The sequence below is a fragment of the Microtus pennsylvanicus genome, chromosome 18 (assembly GCF_037038515.1).
Source record: "Microtus pennsylvanicus isolate mMicPen1 chromosome 18, mMicPen1.hap1, whole genome shotgun sequence".
NCBI classification, from domain to species: Eukaryota; Metazoa; Chordata; class Mammalia; order Rodentia; family Cricetidae; genus Microtus; species Microtus pennsylvanicus.
The window spans coordinates 38,010,365-38,033,267 of record NC_134596.1 but is presented as its reverse complement, the minus strand read 5'-3'; the positions used below and the strand labels follow the sequence as shown (position 1 = coordinate 38,033,267).

Below are 22,903 nucleotides of genomic sequence, written 5' to 3'. Positions count from 1 at the left end.
TTTTCTGAACGATGCTCCTGAATTGATAGGATGATCCAAGGGACTGGTCTCTGCATTGTCTCTCATGAAGCACTAACTTTGTCTAAAACGTGAGATATGTTATTAGATAAGCTAATGATGACTTGTGAGAAGAGCCAAGTGTTGTAACGGTGTGTACTCACCAACCAGAGTTTCCCACACCTCTAGCTTACTGTGACATAACGGGGTAAACTTCCAGCTCCAGATTCTCAGGAGAGTCCAAGCTCATTTAAAGAAACAATAGATGGAAGCATTCTATTTTCAAGAAAGGAGATGGCCTACCAGGTTCAAGAATCCCCAAGTCAAGTTACAAAGAAAATTTACAAAACATCAAGAGGACGGGCGGTGGTGGCACACGCCTTTAATCCCAGCACTCGGGAGGCAGAGGCAGGCAGATCTCTGTGAGTTCGAGACCACCCTGGTCTACAGAGCTAGTTCCAGGACAGGCTCCAAAGCCACAGAGAAACCCTGTCTCGAAAAACCGAAAAAAAAAATCAAGAAAAGGGGGGAAAAAAGATTGAAAGAAAAAGAAAAAAATTGACAAAACAATTTTTTCACACAATGAGTATATCTTCGATCAAATATGGGAATATTTTTTGTCATCACCAAGTGGTAAAATGGCAAAATAAATTCATAACCTAAATTTACAAACTATCAAATATCAACAACAAGAAAGATGGGAGAAAACAATTCACAAAAAAGATAAAAATTTCCATCAAAATGCTATGTTTAGTAAGGTGGCCTTCAAACGTGTGTTTTAGAAGAATCATTTCTATGGAATCTAAAGTATAATGTGGTCATATAGTTAGCAGTATATCCATCTACTCACATGGTCTGGAGCTTCAGATCACTCTTGTTGCTGCCTATTGCATAACAGAGTATTACCACATATCACGAGCCCAGGGGGAAAAAAAAACCTTAAAGCACACTGTCAAATGAATGTGCATTATGAGAGCTCGATTGCAGAGTTGGAAATTTGTTAAACTGGGCCAACCTGAGTCAAGACTGAATGCCATACTCTTGGAATTGCTTGTATTATATTGACATTTTCTGAGAAGGGAAATCTTGACTACACACACACCACATATGATAAATAGATCAGGTGATAGTACATTCACCAAATTCATTTTGGTGACCACTTCACATTATTATTTACCATATCATCCCACATCATCCTGATGTACATTTATACGTTATTTTCTAACCATTGTAACTTACAGAGCTGTGAAAAATGAAGAAAGGCTTCGTATTTGAAGATCTGGAAAGGTAGCCTAATACTGGTGGAGACAGCAAGGAAGATACCATAGGCTTCCTAAACCTCCTGACCTAAGGAATTCTGAGTCATTTTGAAAACAAAATGCTCAGTTTCAAACTCAGGAATAACCTCAAATAGGAAGCCTGTGACACTTTTTAAATTTTAATTTTTTAGTTAGTGTGCAGATGGATGACTTGGTTGGTGTTATCCTTGTGTCTACAGACTTTAATTTTGATATATAAAGGTACATTTGTACCTGGGTAGTCAGCATTCAGCAGCAAAGCTGCTTATTGGTTTCCTCTTCATCTTTCTTCACTTAGCTGTTTTTTCCTGTTCAAGAACATTGGTTGGCCGGGCGGTGGTGGCACACGTCTTTAATCCCAGCACTCGGGAGGCAGAGGCAGGCGGATCTCTGTGAGTTTGAGACCAGCATGGTCTACAAGAGCTAGTTCCAGGACAGGCTCCAAAACCACAGAGAAACCCTCTCTTGAAAAACCACACACACACACACACAAAAAGAACATTGGTTGATTTATTCCTTTTTAATGCCAAAATACTATTTTTTAGTGTAAATATAAGCATGAACGAGTATGTTCTCGCTAAACAGAAAACATATCACTAAGTGTCTGTTCATCAACCGAATATTTATGTGATCCAATTCAGAGTGGATGTCACCTCAACTCAACCTTCTAAAAACATTGTTTCTGTAGTAAACCATGCCATAACTTCAGTTCTCACACACACACACACACACACACACACACACACACACGCACCCATTAGGATCCTCAGGAGTCAAGGGCCCTAGCTTTATTGCATAATTCCTGGAGTTTTGCCCAGAGCTCATATAAAGAGAGATTTAAGAAAGTATTTTTTAATGAAATTAGGAAAACCACAAACAAAATTATTGCTATTTCTTGAAATCTGATTTTGGAAAAGCATTTAATTGTTTGCATTTTTACTTTTTGTGTGGTGTGTGTGTGTGTGTGTGTGTGTGTGTTTGTGTGTGCGCGCGCGCTAGCGCACAGAAGCTTGCCATCACAAACCTATGTGGAGAATACAGGATAAGTCCCTGAGATACTTCTCTCCCTCTATCATGTGGCCTATGAGGTCAAACTTCATCAGAATGGCATTAAGAGACTTTAATTACTGAACTGTCTTGCCTATCACATTATCTACTGACTTTTAAAACTTACTTTACTGGTAAATAATTTTGACAGATTAAAGACAATGAAACACATTACATTGGTATTTGTCTCAACTTTGATTTTTTTGGGCCTTGGTTCCTATTTCTGGAATTATTGTAATGGATTCAGGCATAAGGGAACAGAGAAATCCTCTAGAAACCTGAGAAAATAACTAAGATTATTATTGAAATTTTGTATTATTCATTAATACATATTGTTTAATTGAAATCATGTTCAGAGAGAGGAAAGCAACTTCCAGTCACTCAGGTTGCACGAGAAAGGGCTGGGACTCAGCAAAACTTTGTTTATTTTCCTAGCAATATAAAAAGAGAATTTCATAGCAATTTGAGACATGTGTGTGTAGAAATAAGATCAGCATATCTACAGCATAGCTCAAACCTGTTGAAATTATTCATAGCTGTATGCAGTCAGACAGCAAAGTAGATGGAATCTATTCTTACCTGTCTATTAAATGGCCAATCTCCCCAGTTCCATATTTTCAGTGTTCATGTAATGTTCTCAAGCTTGGGTGATATTTCTTTTCATGCATAAGAAAGCAAATTTGATGGAAAGTAGGAGAGGGAGGGCATGGTTCAATTTTAACAGAGGAAACCTGAGAATTTATTGAGCATCACAAGCCTAGTGCTTTGCTAAACATTTTGTACATGCTAAATTTTCTACTCCCCTTCCATTATTTCCAGATTCAAGAAAACTAAGGCTAGGCAAGTTTAAAGCTGCCTATGCCTCATATCAGGCAGGTGTTTTAACTGAACTCCACTTAGCTAATGACCTCACTGTTGCCTCTTGACCATTCTCTTATTATGTGGTTGCAATGAGAAATATTCATCATAGTTTCAGGCACTGAATACCAGATTGGCATCGATGTGGTTTGCCTAGGCCTAGTAGGTATGGCTAGCTGGAGGAAGGATGTCACTCAACTGAAGCTTTGTGTTTCAAACCCACAGACAATTGCCATTTCTATCTCTGCTTCCTCCTTATGGTTCCAGTTATAAACTATCAGCTATCAGTATCCAACTCCAGCCACCAAGTCTGCTGCCTTCTTCCCGATGCCTGACTGTACCTGCCCATCTGCAGTCAAATCCACTGCAAACTTACATCTAAAAATGCTCCTACTTTAATTTGACTTGGCCACAACACTTCATCACAGCAATGGAAAAGTAACTAAGACAAATGTAAACCCCTCTTTCTCTGTGTCAACTATACCTTTCATCTACACGGTTGGCCTCAGAGGTGGCATGTAATTGAAGTGTCCTAGGTTGCTCTCCAATGCAGTCCTTCACAATTTTATTCCTTGCACAGAGACTTTGAGAGCAGCTGTGAGCTGAGAGGTGGGAAATGCAGGGAAGAGCCTTGGGAACAATCTGAGCTATTGTCCCCAAGAAAACAGTTTTATTATAGATAAGATAAAAGTGACTATTATGCATACATAAAATTAATTCCCTAGCGGTTCTTTACCATTGAGCATATTGGAAGCATAAAAATACCCATTGTCAATGAATGAAACAGTTGGCTTATTAGAGGTATGGGATTCTGTGTTTTCCTGTAATCCACCTCCCCTTGCTTCTTAATCTTTTTTTCCTCCCCCACTATTGCTTATTTTGCATCTCTGTTCTTGCAACATGCTTTTAGTGTATTTTCCCAAAAGTTACTATGAATATTGGCAGTACAAAATGAATATTTCTATGTTGCATCACTCAAAATCTAAAGTGAGAAAATTGTTAAAGGAAGAGAATGATGTTTAATAGAGTTTTACAAGTGCCTTAAAATGTACATAAAGTATTCATAGGAGGGGAAGCAATGCCTTTGTCCCTACACTAAGCAATTTTCATCATAACCTGGAGCAGCACATCTTCCAAATAGCCTTGCTTATAAAATCTGAGTCCATACACGATGGTAGTGGGAATCTAGTTTTCATAATGAAAACTACAAAAACAAATAAATGTGCAAATGTAAATGATCTATTCATAACCAGATTCTAGGAATTCTGGAATAGAAGCCAGAAAGCAAGAAGGTGTGCAATAGCATTGCTTTTGAGAATTGATTTAGATGATATTCCTAGCCTGGTAGGAGCTGCTAGTCATCATTGCAGCTTAAGAAAGGGGAAATTGGCCATTTGTGTTCACTAACAAAAACGTCCATTTATTCTTTGTATAATATAATCTGGAGCTGCTGAGAGAATTCTTTCTCATTTATATATTCTTCCAATAATTAATGATGAGAAGCTTTTTATGTACAAGACACTGAACTTCTAGTTACTAGGAGAGTTACTTGCAAGAAGTTATAAGATTATGTGTGTGTGAATGTGTGTGTGAATGTGTGCATGTGTGCACATGTGCATCAAGTTTACAGCTTATATCTTACAGAAATACACAAACACTCGCGAGACATCAATATTTGACTTGCAGTATCTCTTTAGTGGAGTTCCATCCTCCACTTGTTCTTCCAATTCAATCTCCGTCACCAATGTGGGAGTCTCGTCTCCCTTTTGTTGTCTTTCATTGATAAATCACAAATAGAACTAACGACATTTTCCAGTTGTGATTAATTTACATCATTATTTTCAATGCCAGTACCTCTGTCTATTCCTGTTGGGTTATACACTACCTGAGGGCATTCACATACGCTCATAAAATAGCAAAATGTCAAGTTCATGGTGTGTTCTCGATAAGACTTGGTGCAAACATAAATGAATATTTGTAGCCCAAAACAGACTGTTGTGTTGAGAAAAGCAAAAAGCTAGATTACAAAAAGGAAAGTAAACATTAAAGAAGTTCGAAAAGGGGACAGAACTAGTCTGCAAGAGGACTGGTGGTTGGACAGAGGCTTCAGAAGGATTTCTTTCAAGCAAGTATATATTGTGATGCCTACTACTGGTGGTCAACTTGACTATGCCCAGAAAGAACTACAATCCAGAAATGAAGGACACCCTTGTGAGGAATCTTTTGTTTGGTTTGAAGCAGGTGAATCCATCTGCAGCCAGAACCCTTGAGGTAGAAGATATATATCTTTCATCTGGATCATGAGGAAGACACACTTTTAGTCTGGAACATATCTTCTGCTGGAGTCTATAGGACATAGAAGGAGACTTTGCTCTTTGCCTGCTTTTCCTAAACTTGCTGGCACATCTAATCCTTCTCTCACACTACAGCTCACTTCCTTGGGATTCCCACATATATTGAAAAACCCGGTGAGACATCCAGTCTTGTGGACTGAGCAACTATTGGATTCTTGGGCTTTCTGTTCACAGCCATTTATTGGTTAATTAACTGGACTACAGCCTATCAGTGCATTAAATCCCAGACATACATACATACATACATACATACATACATACATACATATTTCTCTTTCTTCTAGAGAGACAGGTAGAGATAAATAGATCCATTGTATAAATTCGGCTACTCTAGAAAACAATAAAACATACAATATGTATATGATATACATATGTACATGTCTATTAATGTCAATAACCTATTTATATTAACAAGACCATGACAATGTAGAGAAAAATATTGTTGGTGACCTGGAAAAACTAAGCAGTTCTTGCATATTCATGACTCTCAAGTCTTTTCTTCATTCATGACTTCAGTAGCAGATTTGTTTGCATATATGATCCCTAGGACAATATTTGACCATTGTTTAAATTTGGGCCTGCTGCCCTTTCTTGCCTTGTACTATTTGGTCTCATCTTTTTTTTATTTTCCTGATATGGTTTCTTTTTGGTCTTCCCAGTTCAAGGACATATTTTTTCAGTCTTTTTAATCTTGTGATTTTCTTTCTCTCTTTGTGAGTCTCCCTGAGAGATCCACCTTCCACTTTCACACTCATCCTTGTCTATATTAATAACCCATAAGGGAAACTCCTCACCTGCATCCTGTTTTCTCTGCACTGGCTTATCTCCAGCTGTCTCCATTATCTGTCCTCTTGTGTCTCTTCCAGCTTTCACAGAATAAGATGAAAATAGCCACTCATTTCATATCCTTAACCCTCATTGTTTTGTTTTCCTTCAATGATTAGACATTATGAATATACATCAATCTTACATCTTGTCATATTGCAAGTTGAATTCTTATTTATATCATTCAAGTTTTAGCTCCACAGCAAATTTAAATTGAGTTTAGGGAACACCATATCACATGTTTTCATTATTGTAAATAATATCTTAGACAAGTACAAATTCAGCATGTTTTATTTTGGACATACTATATATGACTGTCAGTATTATAAAAGTTAATATTCATTTATTGTTTATTTTGTACAGGACTCTGAGATAAGGCAAAAATAATAGCATCTGATAATTAAGTCTGGTCCCACCAGGTAATAAAACCTTAGATGCCTCCTATGAAGCATACAACCTATAAAACCCTCGTATGTCTCATTTTTGCACGATAATATCTGAATGCATACTACAACCATTATGAGTAAGACGATCATGTGGAAAACCTGTCTTTCATACACTGATAAATGTGTCTCTATCGCTCTTGCTGTGCAATGTTATCTTTGATTACACAATTAATTGTTGAACATTTAATTTGTCTACCCACCAATGAGTGAAACTACTTTGAACTCTAAAGAAGTGTGTGTGTGTGTGTGTGTGTGTATGTGTGTGTGTGTGTGTGTGTGTATTCTACAGAAATACGAACTGCTTATAGGTCAAACTTCCCTTTCATTTCTTCCTCTTTATTCATTTTTCATTTTTGGCCAATTTAATTATTACCTCACTTAAAACATTAATTGTATGTGTGTAAGAGATTATGGGCACATGTGTCATTGGATAACTTTTGATAATTAGTTTTGCCTTCCACTGTATTGAGACAAGCACTGCCCTGTCTGTGTGATTTTGTCCTATGTACTCCAGCTTGCTGGCCTTTGAGCTGTCAATTGGTTTTCATGTCTCTACCTCCCATCTCACATAGGCATTTTGGGAATCTAGATGCATGCAATCTAGAGCATCAGGGATGTACACAGGATCCAGGAAGCAAGCTCAGACTGTCAAGCTTGTTTGGCTACTGTTTTTACCCACTTACTCATATCCCTGAGTTTTGAACAGGGTCTTACTATATAGCTCAGCCCTGAATTTGTAATTCTCCACTCTCAGGTACCCCAAGTGTGGGTAGTTCAAATTTAATAGCAGAACCAAATCTTTTTGCATTTTTCAAGTTATTTTTTTCGTTTCTTTATAGACGATCTATTTTTATATATTTTTGATATATTCATCATTAATTGGATGGCACTGCACTTTGTCCAGCCTCTTAAAATCAGAAATACATTTCACTCTGATAATGTCATTACAGAAAAGTATCTTTCACATGCAATTCTACACATAATTGGATGTCTGAAAGTCTTGGTGTGCTTCTGTGTTTTTAAAAATCACAATATTTTTCTTTTCTCAGATATATGTGACTATTCAAAAATTCCAACATATTGGGCTCCTACAAAATAGTTATTTCTTGAAGATAATCCTTGTTAAGAACAGAATATACTAAGCATATCTGTCTAAGTAATCACAACCCTACTCACCCCCCTTTTCTGCCAAAACTGAAGAACTCTTTACCAAGAGCACTTGAGGGTGCATGTAGAAGAAACACTCACAGGGTATGGAAATCCTCAAGGAACATCTTTCCATGCTTATCCACCTGCTCACTAACATGAGCCTGTATCCCAGACTGCTATTCTGAGAAGACTGAGCCCCTCTGTATGTTACCAGTTTCCTTAGTGGTAAGACAACAGACTAATCTGCAATACAGTTCCCTGATGGACTTCAAGAGAGTTGTTCAAGTATAGTGTGTTCAACTTTCTTGTCATGTGACTGATGAGAATAATGACTCTCAAGTCTGACATCCAGGCTCTGGGGGTCCCTATGTTTGTTTTCCATTTATGAATGCTTCTTGGTTTTTCTTCTATCTCCATCATACAGCCCTTACTTCAACCACTCATGTGTAGAATAAAACTTCAAATTTTAACCTTTCATTTTCTCTTTATTTTGGGGATATTTGGGAGGTAAGAAGAACATGGAAGACAGGATGTTCCTGCATAGTCATTGTTTCTATTCGTGTGACCCTTGAAGCCTAAGATCCTCTGAAGCCCCTTCTTTCCTATATATCTTATGGATTTTTGTTATTTCTTTGGCTGTTCACTTACATTAACTACTGTAAAGACTCATTCTCTCCTGATTTTACCAAGTCTTCAGGTTGTTCCCTATGGATTAAGTCTGGATCTGGACAATCTACTTTTTCATTATTTTGCCATACATGTGATTGTGACATGTGAATGTATCTGTCAAATTTCTCAATTTCTTTACGGCTTACCATTTGGGGATACAGTCCCTACTCTGTGTGAATTTGGGATTCTTGATGCCTTTCTTAGCTTCATTTGTTGCTGAATCTTTAACTGTGTAACTTGCCATTTTATCTCTCATTCTATTGGCACATACCATTCAAATTTTCTTTTTCCCAGAAAGGAGAAGGATAGAGCATATTTGGCTCATTAACATAGCTTAATTCATTTCTATCACAAATTACACAGAAAACATTGCAGTCGGAATAGCATTCCACAACTAGGTTTCATTTTTGCCCCCATTTAGAACTTTTTTCTTGCTCTCTTTCTTTCGTAGAATGCACACTGTAGTCGATTTTCTTTGCCTTGCATCCTCTCTCCTTCCCACAAGGACAGAGGCTTTATCTGTTATTTATCATTGATTCCTCAGTATCTCGCAGAGTGTCAGTCACACAAAATGTATGTGATGAATATTTATAATGAGTTACAAGAGAATGCCATATGGGGTTACATAAAACATGAAATGAGGCTCTATTTCTATATTCTTAACCTGCTTGCTGAACTTACATGCTTATGCTCCTACTGTAAACTGTAAGCTATTAGGCTCAGCAGAATTTGTAAACAGTCAGCCTGCAGGCTTAATGTTACGCACAATATTGCCTTTCTTTTTCCTTTTTGGCATCCTTCGTACATGGGAGAAAATGTTGCCAACATTTAAGGAGCATAAAACCCAAATCCAAATTTCCACTTCATCTTAAAAGCCCTTAAACCTAAAAACTCAAAACCCAATAGTGCTTTGTGGTCAATCGGATACAGGTAAGTGTGGAGGAATATGTTAGTGATATTGTCCAACTTGATGGGCAATATTTTAGCACCTTCACTCTCTACTGCATTTTCTAAAAAATGGATACAACGTATAGAATTACTGTGACCAAAAAGTTAACAAATTGGCAGTGTGTACAAAGATATTAATTACCCAGTTTACCTGTAAGATCTGGCACAGGTCAAACCTTCCACCAATAAATAAATTACTAATTTGCTGTTGCTGAAATCAGCCAAGGGCTTCTATAATTAAGTTTGGATGTGTTTGTAACTTACTCTAATGAGTGGATTGCTTTCAAATTACCATAATGAATTTGGTGGTTTAGCCAAGGAACGCTGTGAGGTACTGAGTGGTTCACTTACAGATGTTGTCTCTCTGCTACCCATGAGGTTCCATCCTATAGGGTTCAGATATAAAGGACACATTTTTTTTTCTCATTAGCAAAGCATCTCTGATGGCTTCTATACCTGCACTACTCTTCTCCACAAAAGATCAGAAGATCCTACCCTGGATCTTCAGAGCCCTGAACTTTATTTACTTGGGTGGTCATCAGTATAGATATGATCAAGTCCTCACAAAAAGTATGTTCTCTCTTTCAATTTCCATCTAGTCAAGAGATTACATTAATCCTGGAATTTAATGTACACAGTCAGATATTTTTCCAGTCCCTTTTCATTTCTATATATGCAGATTATTATACAAATACCACTGCAACCTTTCTTTCAGGGTCAAAAGGTCATGTTATAATTGTATGTCTACTCTTTGTTTCACTGCTAATTATCCCTCTGTTAAGCTATTGAACTGGCTACATTATTTTTAAGCCAAATAACCTTTTATATTCATCACTTCGACTATTCAATTGAATGTTAGTTGTACTGTGAATGAGTTTTGATGTATAAGGAGGATAAAACAGGCAAAAGAAGAAAATAAATACCTAAAATACAAAGGAATTTGGAACTATCATGACACAGAGACAGTAGATTCCTATACTTAGTAAGACTGGAGTTGATAGAGCAAGAGAAAAGACAGAGTCCCCCAGAGACTTTGGACAAGGGTCATTGTCTTCTTGCACAGGAGTTGGCAGGTAGTGAATACATGTTTCACACAAAAGCCTACTCATAAGGCTTCCAAACCGTGCCTTAGCCAAGCTTTATCACCGCAGATTGGTGTTACTCTCTATTCTGCTTCTTATCCAAGCAACTAGGCATACAAACTCTGGAAAGCACTGAACTGTCATTTCAAGAGATTACTAGGTCATGGTTTATTTTACATAAGAGGGTAGTTCACATCTTTTCAGTTGTGTGTCTTGCTTTGCTTTCTTGATGTTTCTCATCTAATCTATATTCTACCTTGTTTCTCAAATATATCTTAAAAGTTTATCTAAATTCACTAATTTAAAGCTTGAGCTTTGTCACGTTGGTACCAAGCATTCAGAGAACAGGGCTTGGTAAAAACCAGCCAAATATAAACCATAACACTAAATTCAGAGTGGTCCAGGATTAAAAAAATTCTAAGACTTTTATGGTACTTTAATTATGAGGGTTATCCAAGTATAGATAATTCAGCAAGATTAATAAACAAAAAGGATATAAGGGTGGAGATATAGTGAATTAAATATTTTTAGTGAACCTCTGAATACATGGGTGTTGGGACATTTGGAGCCATAGAATCACCTACTGGTTGGAAATTCATGTCATCACCCATCACAAGGGATTTAAAAGACCTTTGCTAAGTGAAACACAAATGACAAAGCAAACCCCTCATTCTTTGACATTTCTATTTAGAGTGTCTTTGATCACCAGCATATTTTGATTAAATCAAGAGGATAGTATCACCCTGACATGGGGACATCCATTGCTGACAGAAGTACTGACACGCTAATGCGGACTCACCGATGGTTGCATCATTGAAATATGGAAAGAATGAGGTCAAGAGAAACAAGGGGTTTGATAATTGAGACTTAGAGGAAGCAGAATACAGACATGCTGTGAATGAGTAAGTCTGATGCAGTTGCTTAAAATACGGTCTGAGCTCCATCTTCTCTAAATAGGAGTTAGAGAATTTAGGGCATTCCTACGACCTCACGGACTTGGAGTAGATAAATTTTGTAGCTGGGTTATTTCTTTGAGGACTTTGTTAACAGGCAGAGGATACTTAAATTGGACTTTTGAGGTAACCTAATATAGAGAACATAGGAAGAGAAACTCCAGGTAGGTTTAGAATTAGGAGCATGGTGGTTTTGTTACCAAAGGCACTAGGGTCAGAGCAATCATGTAGGCATATCTAATAAGCTAGATTGGGCCACACATCTTCAGTTGGCTAACGAAAAGGAAAAATCATTTGAAAAGCAAAAAAAAAATGGTAGATGTGTGTGGTCACAATTAGAGGAGGAACAAGGAGGTTCTGGGTTCCCTCAAGTCCACTGTTGGCATTCTGAACAGAGGTTTGGCCTGCATTAGAAAGTGGCAAGCATCAGCAAGTGATCCAGGTTAAGGTGTGGTCTTAGTTTTCTCCCATTACAGTATCTCTCACGCATTGTCTGACAAGTCAAAGCTTTGTGAAATCTTTTTTAGGAGACAACTTACTCCCCCATTTGGCACCAACGGTTAGCATTGACTTCTCCTGGCATGAGAAGTTAAAGGGAAGTTCCAATTTCTTGGAGTTCATTGTCTCACACTGCTGATAGCTGAAAGGAGCGGGGGTGGGGGCAAGCGTCTCTTTAAAATGTCTTAATTTATCTCAGGGTTACAGTTTACACTATTTTACGATGTAGCTTTGAACTGATTACCATGACTCATTTGAGAGTTGTCTCCAATCTTTGTTTCAGCTCTCCATCACGCTGGCAAAAGAAGATACAGTGCCTTGGCAAGAGCTGAATTGAAATCATGTAGGAATAGAGGCATGGCTTCCCTGGAGCTCCAATTGCATTTGCTCTGAGCAAAACATCCCTCTATATCTTTGAATGCTTAATGTGGAATGGCTGCTAGGCTGAGCTAGGTTTACTGATTAAACACAGTGAGCAATCAATAAAGGCAACAGGTTTTATTCATACTGCGTGTGCTGAGTTCTGTTCCTTCAACACAGAGATAGAGAAGAGAAGCTGCTAACACAAACCCTAAGGATACAGAACATTAACATCCTGGTATCCTAAAGATTATATGTGCCTCAAGGGTCCTAATGACTTAAAGGTCATGCATCCACTGTTGACTTCATCTTTAGTTATCCCTTATTCCAAATATTAATTATGAGCCTTTACTGAGCAGTTGATGCAGGTCTTCTCTTTGAATGGGAATATAGCATACTGATCACTGCTTTGGATCTTATGCAAAATCACATTTGATAAGACCTACTTGTGTCTGTAGTAATGTAAAACAGATTTGAATCAGATCTTACATCCTATGTGACAACTCAGTACCTTTCCAAAAGCCTTGCATTCAGGCAATTGGAAAAAGTCTTATAAGTTATAAATTGTGATTTGTTTGGTCATTCATTACTCTTTTGTATATGCCTAATTCCCTTTGAGGAGGGATCTTCAGGGAAGCTAACTAGAAGTTAGTTTTGCTCAATTATAAGTGAATACTCTCAAGCCTCCAGGATTAGCACAGACTGCTTATGTTTTCCATGTTTTTATTGTCTTTGAGTCTAGATTCTGTTTTATCTACTGTTCAGCATAGCGATTATATTCTTGAGAAATTCTCTCATCTTGTGAAGACAATGAGCATATCATATCCAAAGTTGTAAAGACAGGGCACACAAAGCTTCATATGGGAAACTGAAGAAGAGATTGCTTGAAGTTCCACAATCTAATGCAAATAAAGCAAAAAAAAAATTCCAGCAATAGATGCCAAGGCAACTACACAGTCAGAGGAAGCAGCCAACTTACAAAGTAGGTTTACAGTTACTTCATTCTGAATGCAATGTTTTCTGCAGGGCTGATAAAGGAACACATTTTGTAACTAGGCAGCCTGAGCTAAAAGTCTTGAAAGAGGTGTTGGGCAGTTAGTTAAAGCACCCTGAGCCCACTTCCTTCATGTGAAGAAAGCATTAAAGAGAAACCAGTTTCCTGGTTTTATGCTGAGACCAAGTTCTTACATACATTGTGGCAGTATGTGGTAAAATGATTTCGTAGATTCTCCTTTGTATTCTCCCATCCCCCACTGATTACACATAACATGCCTCTAGTTCTCTGTCTTCGGTTCACAGGACTAGGCATATTCTAGTTTGAGAATCATGAATACACTGATAGCAACCATTTGTGCATGGTGCATTTGTCTTCCAGGTCCTCACTCCTTATTCCCGGACACGGCAATTTATTCTACACTTGCTTCAACGAATAGAGTAGAAAGGTATTTTCTCAAGTTGTCTACCTCTAGGGAAATGGGCTCTATTTGCTTTTGGATTTAGTAAGCCTCCTTCCTCTGGGCTGTTAATTTTTTCCTTGCCTTAAAAAAATAAATATAAATATAAACTCTACCAATTTGCCCATGCCTTCTAGGCATTTCTGCCGTCCAGGACACAGTGATAGATTTTAACACAGCAGCAACAGCTGGAGAATTTTGCATTTTCCTCTGGGAGACCCCAATGGTTGGTGATACTGAAAATAAAGACATTTTAAGCATCTCCCTAACGTGCTTCTCTGCCATCCTTATGGCTGGTTTCTTTGCCCACACCGCTTGAGCAGAGCTCTGTTAATACAATGTTTGCAAAACAGCTGGGGAAATGCTTAGGTATAAAGGACTGCAGAAGCAGCTTTGATTGTTATTAATGAAACCACCTCACCATTTGGCACAGTGTCTGGTGTCTTTGGAGTGCTGTACACAGGAATGTCTGCCTGAGGTATGCTTGTCCCCTTGCAATTCAGTGCCAATTAAAACAATAAGTAAGCAGCATGAGTGGTAGAAAGTAGAGAAAGGATAACTTTTCTTCCTGGTCAGAAAAAGAGGAGGCTGGCTAGGACAGAGAGGATGAGCACTCGGACGTAAACATTTTCCTTTCTCACAGTACCAATTTTATCCATTTTTATTTTTCATTTTTGTTCTTGCTTCAGTGGGGGAAGGGGTAGGCTTTGCCACAAGATTACAATTAGAGCCAATTGAGGTGTTCCTATTTTCACATACTACAGATTATACCTTTTAAAAAGTCTAACTTCCCTTTTATTGTTCTGGCAGAATCCTGGTGTTTAATCCATTCTGTAAAATGGGGGAGGGTGCATTATCTTTATCTTATGGGAGAGAACAAAAAATATCAAATTAACTCTAGATAAGTAAAAACTACAAACCGCATCAGTATTCCATGTCATGCTGAGAACAATGGGAATAAATTTTACCAGTTAAACAGGACATCAATAGGGATGCTGAGGCAGACAAACATAGGAGTAGCTTAGCAATCTGAGAATCTGTTTGGTTTGGACAACAAACACATCTTCATCATCAACAAAGCTCCTATCTACCTGTTGAGAATCTGGGGCCCACAAGTGCATGGAAGTACATATACACTCTTCTTCAGAAAGTGGAAATGTTACTCCCCTTAACCAACTCATGATAACAATTCATTCCTATTCAAATGTGTTCCTGGATATCTTGAATTGGGAAGGAAGGACTTTGTGTGGTAATAACTGTATCCTCTGATTGAACTTTCATGATGAATCCCCTATTCAGCTTGGTATGCCTATGAATAATTGGTTGTGAATATAATTAAAATCAGATATCTCATGGGTGATGAAGAAAAGCATACATAACCCAAATCAGTTAGTCAGAACAGAAATGTTCATGTTACAAGCCTAGCTACCATCTCCCTCCTTAGATATCACAAAAGAATGCTCCAAACAAGCCCTCAAGTGCTCTTTCCCTTTCTGGTCTCTCTGTTTAAAACTTGTACATTCACTTTCCTTTTAATACAACTTCTCCCTGATTTACCTCTTGATATGAATCTTTTCCAGTTTTTTGAACAAGGATCAAGAATCTGGCCATCCTTGGTTTAGACAGCAGGGATCTGATTCCGATGATATACACAATTAATTGTGTTCTTTTTAAACTCATAGTGCAGGGAAATAACCCACAAAAATTTAGCATCTTAAAATAGCTATCAATAGTAAATGACATTGTTTTCATGAGACTTCAACCACCTGGTTAAATTGTCCCAGATTATAAAAAATTCAGGAAAGTTCATGAAAAATAAATCAGGCATCCCTCAAAGTATTTGTCTAGTGGACATGTGTTTTAGAACTCCTATCAAAACTCAAGAATGTTAATATGGATCATAGTCTGGAGTTAAAATGAAGACATTGGCTTTTATATCACCTCATATTAACTACTTACAGACTTCCTATACATATATGCAGACATACACAATATAAGCTGCTAAACTGAGAACCTATTCATTATTTGTTCAAGTATAAAGTTGGTGGTCTATCTATCATCTATCTATCTATCATCTATCTATCTATCTACCTACCTACCTATCTATCTCTGTCATCTATCTGCCCACCTATATACCTGTAATTATATACAATGCAGATATAGCTATGAGCTATGATGGCTGAATTTTTGGCATCCACACTCATGAAAATAATTTTTTAAATACAAGCTGAATATACAAGCTCACAGAAGGAAATGAGGAAATAGACTATAAAAGGATTATAAAACCTTGGGGGTCAATAAAGTCTTTGTGTAAGAAATCAGGTGAAACACACTATTAGAAAATGAGACTGTCAAGGCAAATGAAGGCTCAGCACATCACACTGAGAAACAAAGCATGTGCCAATCATCACCTGCATCTTGTTCTTAGGACGTGTCTCCATAGTTTCCCAGTCTTTGTCAGATGAACTAAGTGCTTAACTGTTGGTATTCTAGGAATTCATAGTTCGGGTCATTATGTCAGAGGAACTGCGGGGTAAGAGTAAACTTCAGTACACATGTCCTATGCCATGTTAACTATAGGTAGAATTCAGTTGTTTCATAATAGAACCACCACATGACTGCCTCTCTCTACTGTGTTTGTTTTAATTTATTTAGCTCAACTTGACATATTATTTATGCATTTGTTGCCTGCCTCCTTACAGTGAATTTAATATCTTGAGAAGAGGACTTTTGTTCACCTTTACTATATCTTCAGTTTCTAAAACAAGAATTGGAAACATTACGTTTGTCTTTTCAGGTCTAGGTTACCTCACTCAACATAATATTTTCTAAATCCATCCTCCTGCAAATTTCAAGATGTATTTTTTCCACTGTATAGTACTCCATTGTGTAAATGTACCACAATTTCCTTATTCATTCTTCAGTTGAGGGGCATTTAGGTTGTTTCTAGGTATGGCAAATAATGTTGTTATGAACATAGTTGAGCACATGTCCTTGTGGTATGACTGAGCATCCTTTAGGTATATATCCAAAAGTAGTATTGCTGGGTCTTGAGGTAGGTTATTTCCTAATTTTCTGATGAGTGACTTTTAGATTAAAGCAAAGATAAACAAGCCTACAATTCACAATTCCAAAGAACCTAAACAACAAAGAGAGAGATATACATGGATCCAATCTACATGGGAAGTAGGAAAAGACAAGATCTCCTGAGTAAATTGGGAGTATGGGGACCACGAAAGAGGGCAGAAAGAAAGCGGGGAGGAAGAGAAGGAACTGGAGAAAAATATATAACTCAATAAAAACAATTTTTAAAAAGAACTGAGCTAATTGCTGTTAATATAAAGTCATAATTGGAACTAACAAGGCCTTTCATATGGATTATAGCAGCTCAGGGAGAAGTGAATCAATAAGATAGAGAGGTTTTTGTACCCAAGGGAAAATATTTACTTTCAACACAGTGTCTGCTAATTCTTGTTTATACTCCAGAAAGATACTTATACACTGTAAGGAGATCAATACATGGAATCAAGGAAGCAATGTGAGTGCTATTAGAGACATCGTTCTTAATTTCCTAACTTTTATGTCAAAAATTACTTAACCATTTTAGAATTGTTTCTCCTAATAATAATAAGAATAATAAATACCATTTATTCTAAATATTCTAAATAATACTTATTATTATTAAAATTCTAAAGGGCATAAATGAAAGAAAACTGAACCATACATATCTGCACTCGGTATAATGAAGCAAAAGAATTTATTCTCTTTCTCTCATGGCTCGATACACTCTCTGTGATGCTGATTTTAAGGACCTGCTGACTCTCCCCTTGCCTGTCAAACCCTCTTGCACTAACCCTACTCAGGGCCATGCCACTTATCAATACAAAGACAATGTAATAATTTTAAGGTGCCCAGATCAGAGTTGGAAGGCTGAGGCTGCTTACTTCCGACATGAATGAAAGTTAGTAAGACTCAGCCCCAAATATCAATTATTTTCTATTCCTATGAAGTGATTAAAAATTTTAAATAGTATCTAGATTGCTGGTAAAAAGACTATATAATGAAAGACCAGTTGGGGTGGATATTATCAATGGTAATAGTTCTCATTGGTCAAGGTTTTATTTTTCTAATAGTTGCAGAAAATCTGTTAATCATAAATTTCTCTACAATGTACATAAACAGCAGTCAAGACAAATTCAGATTATTTACCTCTCTATCATCTATATGTCTGTCTGTCTTCCTGTCTGTCTGTATGTTTATCTATCTACCATCTCTGTCTAGCTACCTGCTCCCACAGAAAACGTTAGCAAAATAATATCACATATTTCACGATTCCTATTATTCCTGGATTCAACACATTCCATATTTAATGGAACAAGTATTAGTGTTATGCATTTTGTAGAAATTTATTGAGTATATGAAGGGATTACAAAAATATCTGAGACAACAGTATTTTTCCCTAAACAAGGTTTAGGATATTTCCTAGGGACATATATTAAATAAGAATGTTTTCAATGTTTTGTTTGTTGAGCCAATAAACACATTTCCTCCAATTTTAATGAGATGCAAAACAAAGAATGATTGTTGACAAGTTTTACCATGATAGATCAATCCCTTATATATCCTATATATTTATATTTCAATATAGAAATCTGCTTTTACTCTCTCATGTCTGAAATCCTGACACATAAGACCTCACTCTATTCATTCCCCTGTGATGTTTCAAAATTGACAAGTATAGCTCTCCGTGTGTGTTTGATTAAAAAAAAAGTACAAATAAAATATTTAGGGGATGAGTCCACTGAATTCATAATAAATGAAAAGATAAATTATATATAATGGAACTTTTTTCTCTATAACAGTGGCATCGAGTGTTAGACACATCTTGATGTGTTCCCTGATTTTGAAAAAAGGACTCTAACTTACACATGATGAACACTGACTTAGTATAAATTTAGAGTAGATGTCTCTTTAGTTAGAGTACATGAGATCTAGTATTACCTTATTTTGGGGAAGACTCTAATTTCCACGATGTAGACTTTTCAACTCTAAAGGACTACAAAAGCAGCACCTACACATTAGTTAGGAAGAGTACATTAATTAGGTAATATAAAACAGCTAAATCATTTTTATCTCACACATGTCTCTTTGTGAGTACTGTGGAAATGTCACTGAACTTTTACCTAATGAGAACTCAGTGGTAATTTCTGCTTTTCAGGCTTGTCATTGTATAAATGACAAAACTTGCTAACATCTCGGTTTTTAATTTTTAAAGTTGATGTTACCCACCAATGAGGCCAAGCACTCAGGTTAAAGTGAATAATGAATGTTAATTAGCATATCTGTCAGCCCACTGTAGTTCACAACTCATGTGAAGAATGAAATCAAATATGTGTGGAATTACAAATAAGCACACAGAAAAAAGAGGCAAAAGAAAGCAAACAAACCTTCACTTTGGAGGTATCGCAGACAGATAGAGAAGCAAGGAATAAATTTTAAAACTACCATATTTCCAAGACAAAAAAAAAAAAGAGCAAAGAGCTCGGAACCTTAACTTTCAGAAGAGAATAATTAAAAGATACATATCCTATGCATTATTGGTTAGACCATTCATTAGTGTTGCCTACGAGACCTCTAATTGCTGCAACCTTTACAGACACTCAGCAGGCAATGTGTGCTCAGAGCTTTACAGATACCCATACCCTGGGCCTTAGTAATCTAGTCAAATAAAATGAACATACAACAAACCCAACAACAACAGAGACCTAAACAATTGTTGTGTATCAAGTTTTTATGCATATTAAATTTTAATGACATTAAGTGGAGAGAGAAAAAAGATTCACAATGATACTTGATAGGGACTTCTTTTTAAAACAGACATTTAATAGGAGAAATAATTATGTGGCTCTAGAGTTATGACTATATAGTCTTTTATTTCTAAGCTGGACATCATGATGAAGCTTAAAAAATTATTTTTATTAATTAATTCATTCAAAGTTCTATATAATCTGATTTCTGTGTTCCCTGGACACTGCCTTTTCCCTCATACAGCCATCAGTCACCCTCATTTTGGGAGACTGAGGACCCCAGTTTGTCCTGGCAGGTTAGGTCTCTGGACTATATTGAATATCTACTCTGAGCTTTTTCCCTAATAAAACTTGGGCAGTCTTGTGTGTAGTCTAGAGGTGCTGTTTGGATACATGAACTGGAGTTTCTGAAATGGTTTTGGCCATTTCTCAGCAAGATTGGGGTGATAATAGCTAGCATGACACAAAAGATGTTGTATTTTATTAACTGTCATCTCCATCTATGGCAAGAAACACAGTTCCTACTTTAGGACATGTGGATTCTTATAATCTGAACTATTTAACATAGGGACACCAGCTAAAAGTTGAAGATGAGAAAAATATGCATTTTAACACTTTAAACTTTGAAACTGTAGATTATTTCTATTCTTGATATGAATTATTTTGATCAAACAGTTTTAATTTTATGATTATTTTAACAAAATTGAGAAATAAGACTCACTATGTTCTGCAGCTCTCACTATTATTATTCCCATTACCTAAAGTACACTGCACTCTACTTGTGGGTAGTCCTTAGTGTTTATATATAAATCATGAGTACTTAATAAATCACTATTTACTTATTGCCAAGTCTGATCAATAATTGATTAACAAAAATAGATAGGCAAAAGAGAACTGCGCATTGGAGTTGTCCTTCATCATCCACCATATGTAACCCTCACGTTATCCACAACATGTAGCATAAAATGCAATATGGCCTTCATTATCCGCAATAGTAAGCCCGCCTCTTTTCTAGAAACACTGGCCACTTGGCTTCCTATTGTGGGATGAACAGTACACTCAAACAGACATGACTTTTGTGTTTTTAGTTTTGACCTTAAATAAATAAAGACTGCTTCTTTCACAGCAAAGCTTAGAGAAGTGTCTTTTTTTATAAAGCATAATTCTTTATTGATTCTTGGGAATTTCACATCATGTCCCTCAATCCTGCTCACCTCCCAGTCCTGCCATATCCACACCTTACGCCATGCAGCATCACTATCAAAAGAAACCCCCCACAATAAATAAATTTAAAAACAGAGCAAAACAAGAAGCCCGAGACCTCTTCATTCATCCTACTGGGTTCTGTGGTGTCACACACAGTATAACCTTTGGTTCAATCAACTCCACTAAAAAAAGTGTTCATGGCAGAGAGTAATTGGTCTGGTTTAAGGTCTCTGGCACACCATCATCCCCGGACCCTCACTGAAACTCCTCTGGCATACCCTGCTGTTACCCCGAGTCTTGTTGATCTTACAGTTATAATCCATCACACACTCCAGCAGGTCATAAATGGGGTAGATATAAGGGTGGGCCAACCTAAGACCTGGGATGTGGATTCGGGACAGTAGCTAAGCTGGTTGATCTGGTCCACTGGGACCATTCACTTCAGGCAAGGGGCAGAGCCAGCTCTCCCAGACCATGGTGATGGGTGGGTATATCTCTCCAGAGTGTAAGTGCTTGAGGAAGTTCTCCAATGAGGATGGAGCCATATTTCCTGCTGTAGTATCCAGCATGGGACAAGGTCGGCTATCCCATATCCAGCAAGGATAGGGTCAGCTCAGCCCTGACCTCAGATTTCTAGTACCTATGAACCCTGTGGCAACACAGGTCATTGACATCATCACAGACCCCAGCTACAGTAGGAACACAAATCCAGATATGCCGACTTTATCCAAGATCAGTCAACTAGAAAGTTGGTGCTATCAACATTCATATTCTACTTAACATATTGGAAGGTTAGGTTCTTTCTTACTGTTCCACATGAGAGTAAAGACAAAACAGACAATCCCAAAACAGTTACACTGTGCAGAATGCTGCTGTTTTATAGTATCAAGGTTCTCTGCCTGCCAAGGTGACCAACTACCTTGTCATGGGGAGGCAGGGAAAACTATGTTTCTTGCTTTTTTTCCTTCCTGGAAACATAAAAATAATTAAAAAAATAAAAGCTTATAAAAATGAAAATACCAAGAACAGTTGGTTTATATAATTAAATAACGTGTACAGCAACCCTTGGCGGCAGTGTTGAGAGCCATCGTGGGGGGCAAGGTCACTGCCTCTGTGGAGGAGCTGGTTTCCAGGGTGCATAGGCAACTGCTTGGCCTAGCAGTTCTGCTGGTATTCAGAGAGCAATGGAAAGCTCCCTGAAGTTCACCCTGCTTCTCCTGCCTGAGTACCAAGAACCGCCCAACAGTGCCAGTTGCCTGGACCAGCTGCTGTCCCTATCCAGGGTCTGGGCCAACCATGCCTTCCTGGGTTGCAGTTATAATAAAGGCCTTTTATACAAAGTAATGAAATTTCTGATGGAATTGAAGGGGAAGATCTGCCACACTTTACAACCAGAAATGAATTAATAAAAAGACATAAAAGTTAAGGCAGATTTACCATATTTCCACTCCCAAGAGAGGCTTACAAAGGAGTCTTGGAAAGAAGGAAGAGAACCCTGGCAGCGCTTTGAGCGTCCTAACATTTGCAACGCAGAAACAGTTGGAATGGAAAGGGATGTATCTACAAGGATTTCAAAGAAATCTTCATCCCTCCAGAACCTGATACTGTAACAGTATATCTGCTATAAAAGTAGATGTGCTACTAAGATTTATGTTTTCATAAATGACAAACTGAAATTTCATCCACCTTGTCCAAATAAAACTTTGTCTGAAAACCTTTTATGTTTATATAATAATGACAGCTGATAAATTTTATAATTTTATACTTTTAGCAGAGAATCTTTGAGTGTAACTCTTGTTTTTGCCCCATGCCCACCCATCTTTGTCCTTCTGAGGCAAACCAGATTCTCCATGTCCTCATTTCTACCTGAACCCCGTCTACACTTGTACCTCACTGCTCATGGCCACTGAAGGACTGTGGGCTAACGGACTGCTTCACTGCTGGACTCTCAG

At 37.4% G+C, this 22,903-nt stretch overlaps 1 pseudogene; it reads left to right on the top strand.

Moving 5' to 3' along the window:
* LOC142837469 (CDKN2AIP N-terminal-like protein pseudogene) overlaps positions 1-22,377 on the top strand; it is a 42,823-nt pseudogene extending 20,446 nt beyond the window's left edge.
* The last annotated feature ends 526 nt before the right edge of the window (positions 22,378-22,903 follow it).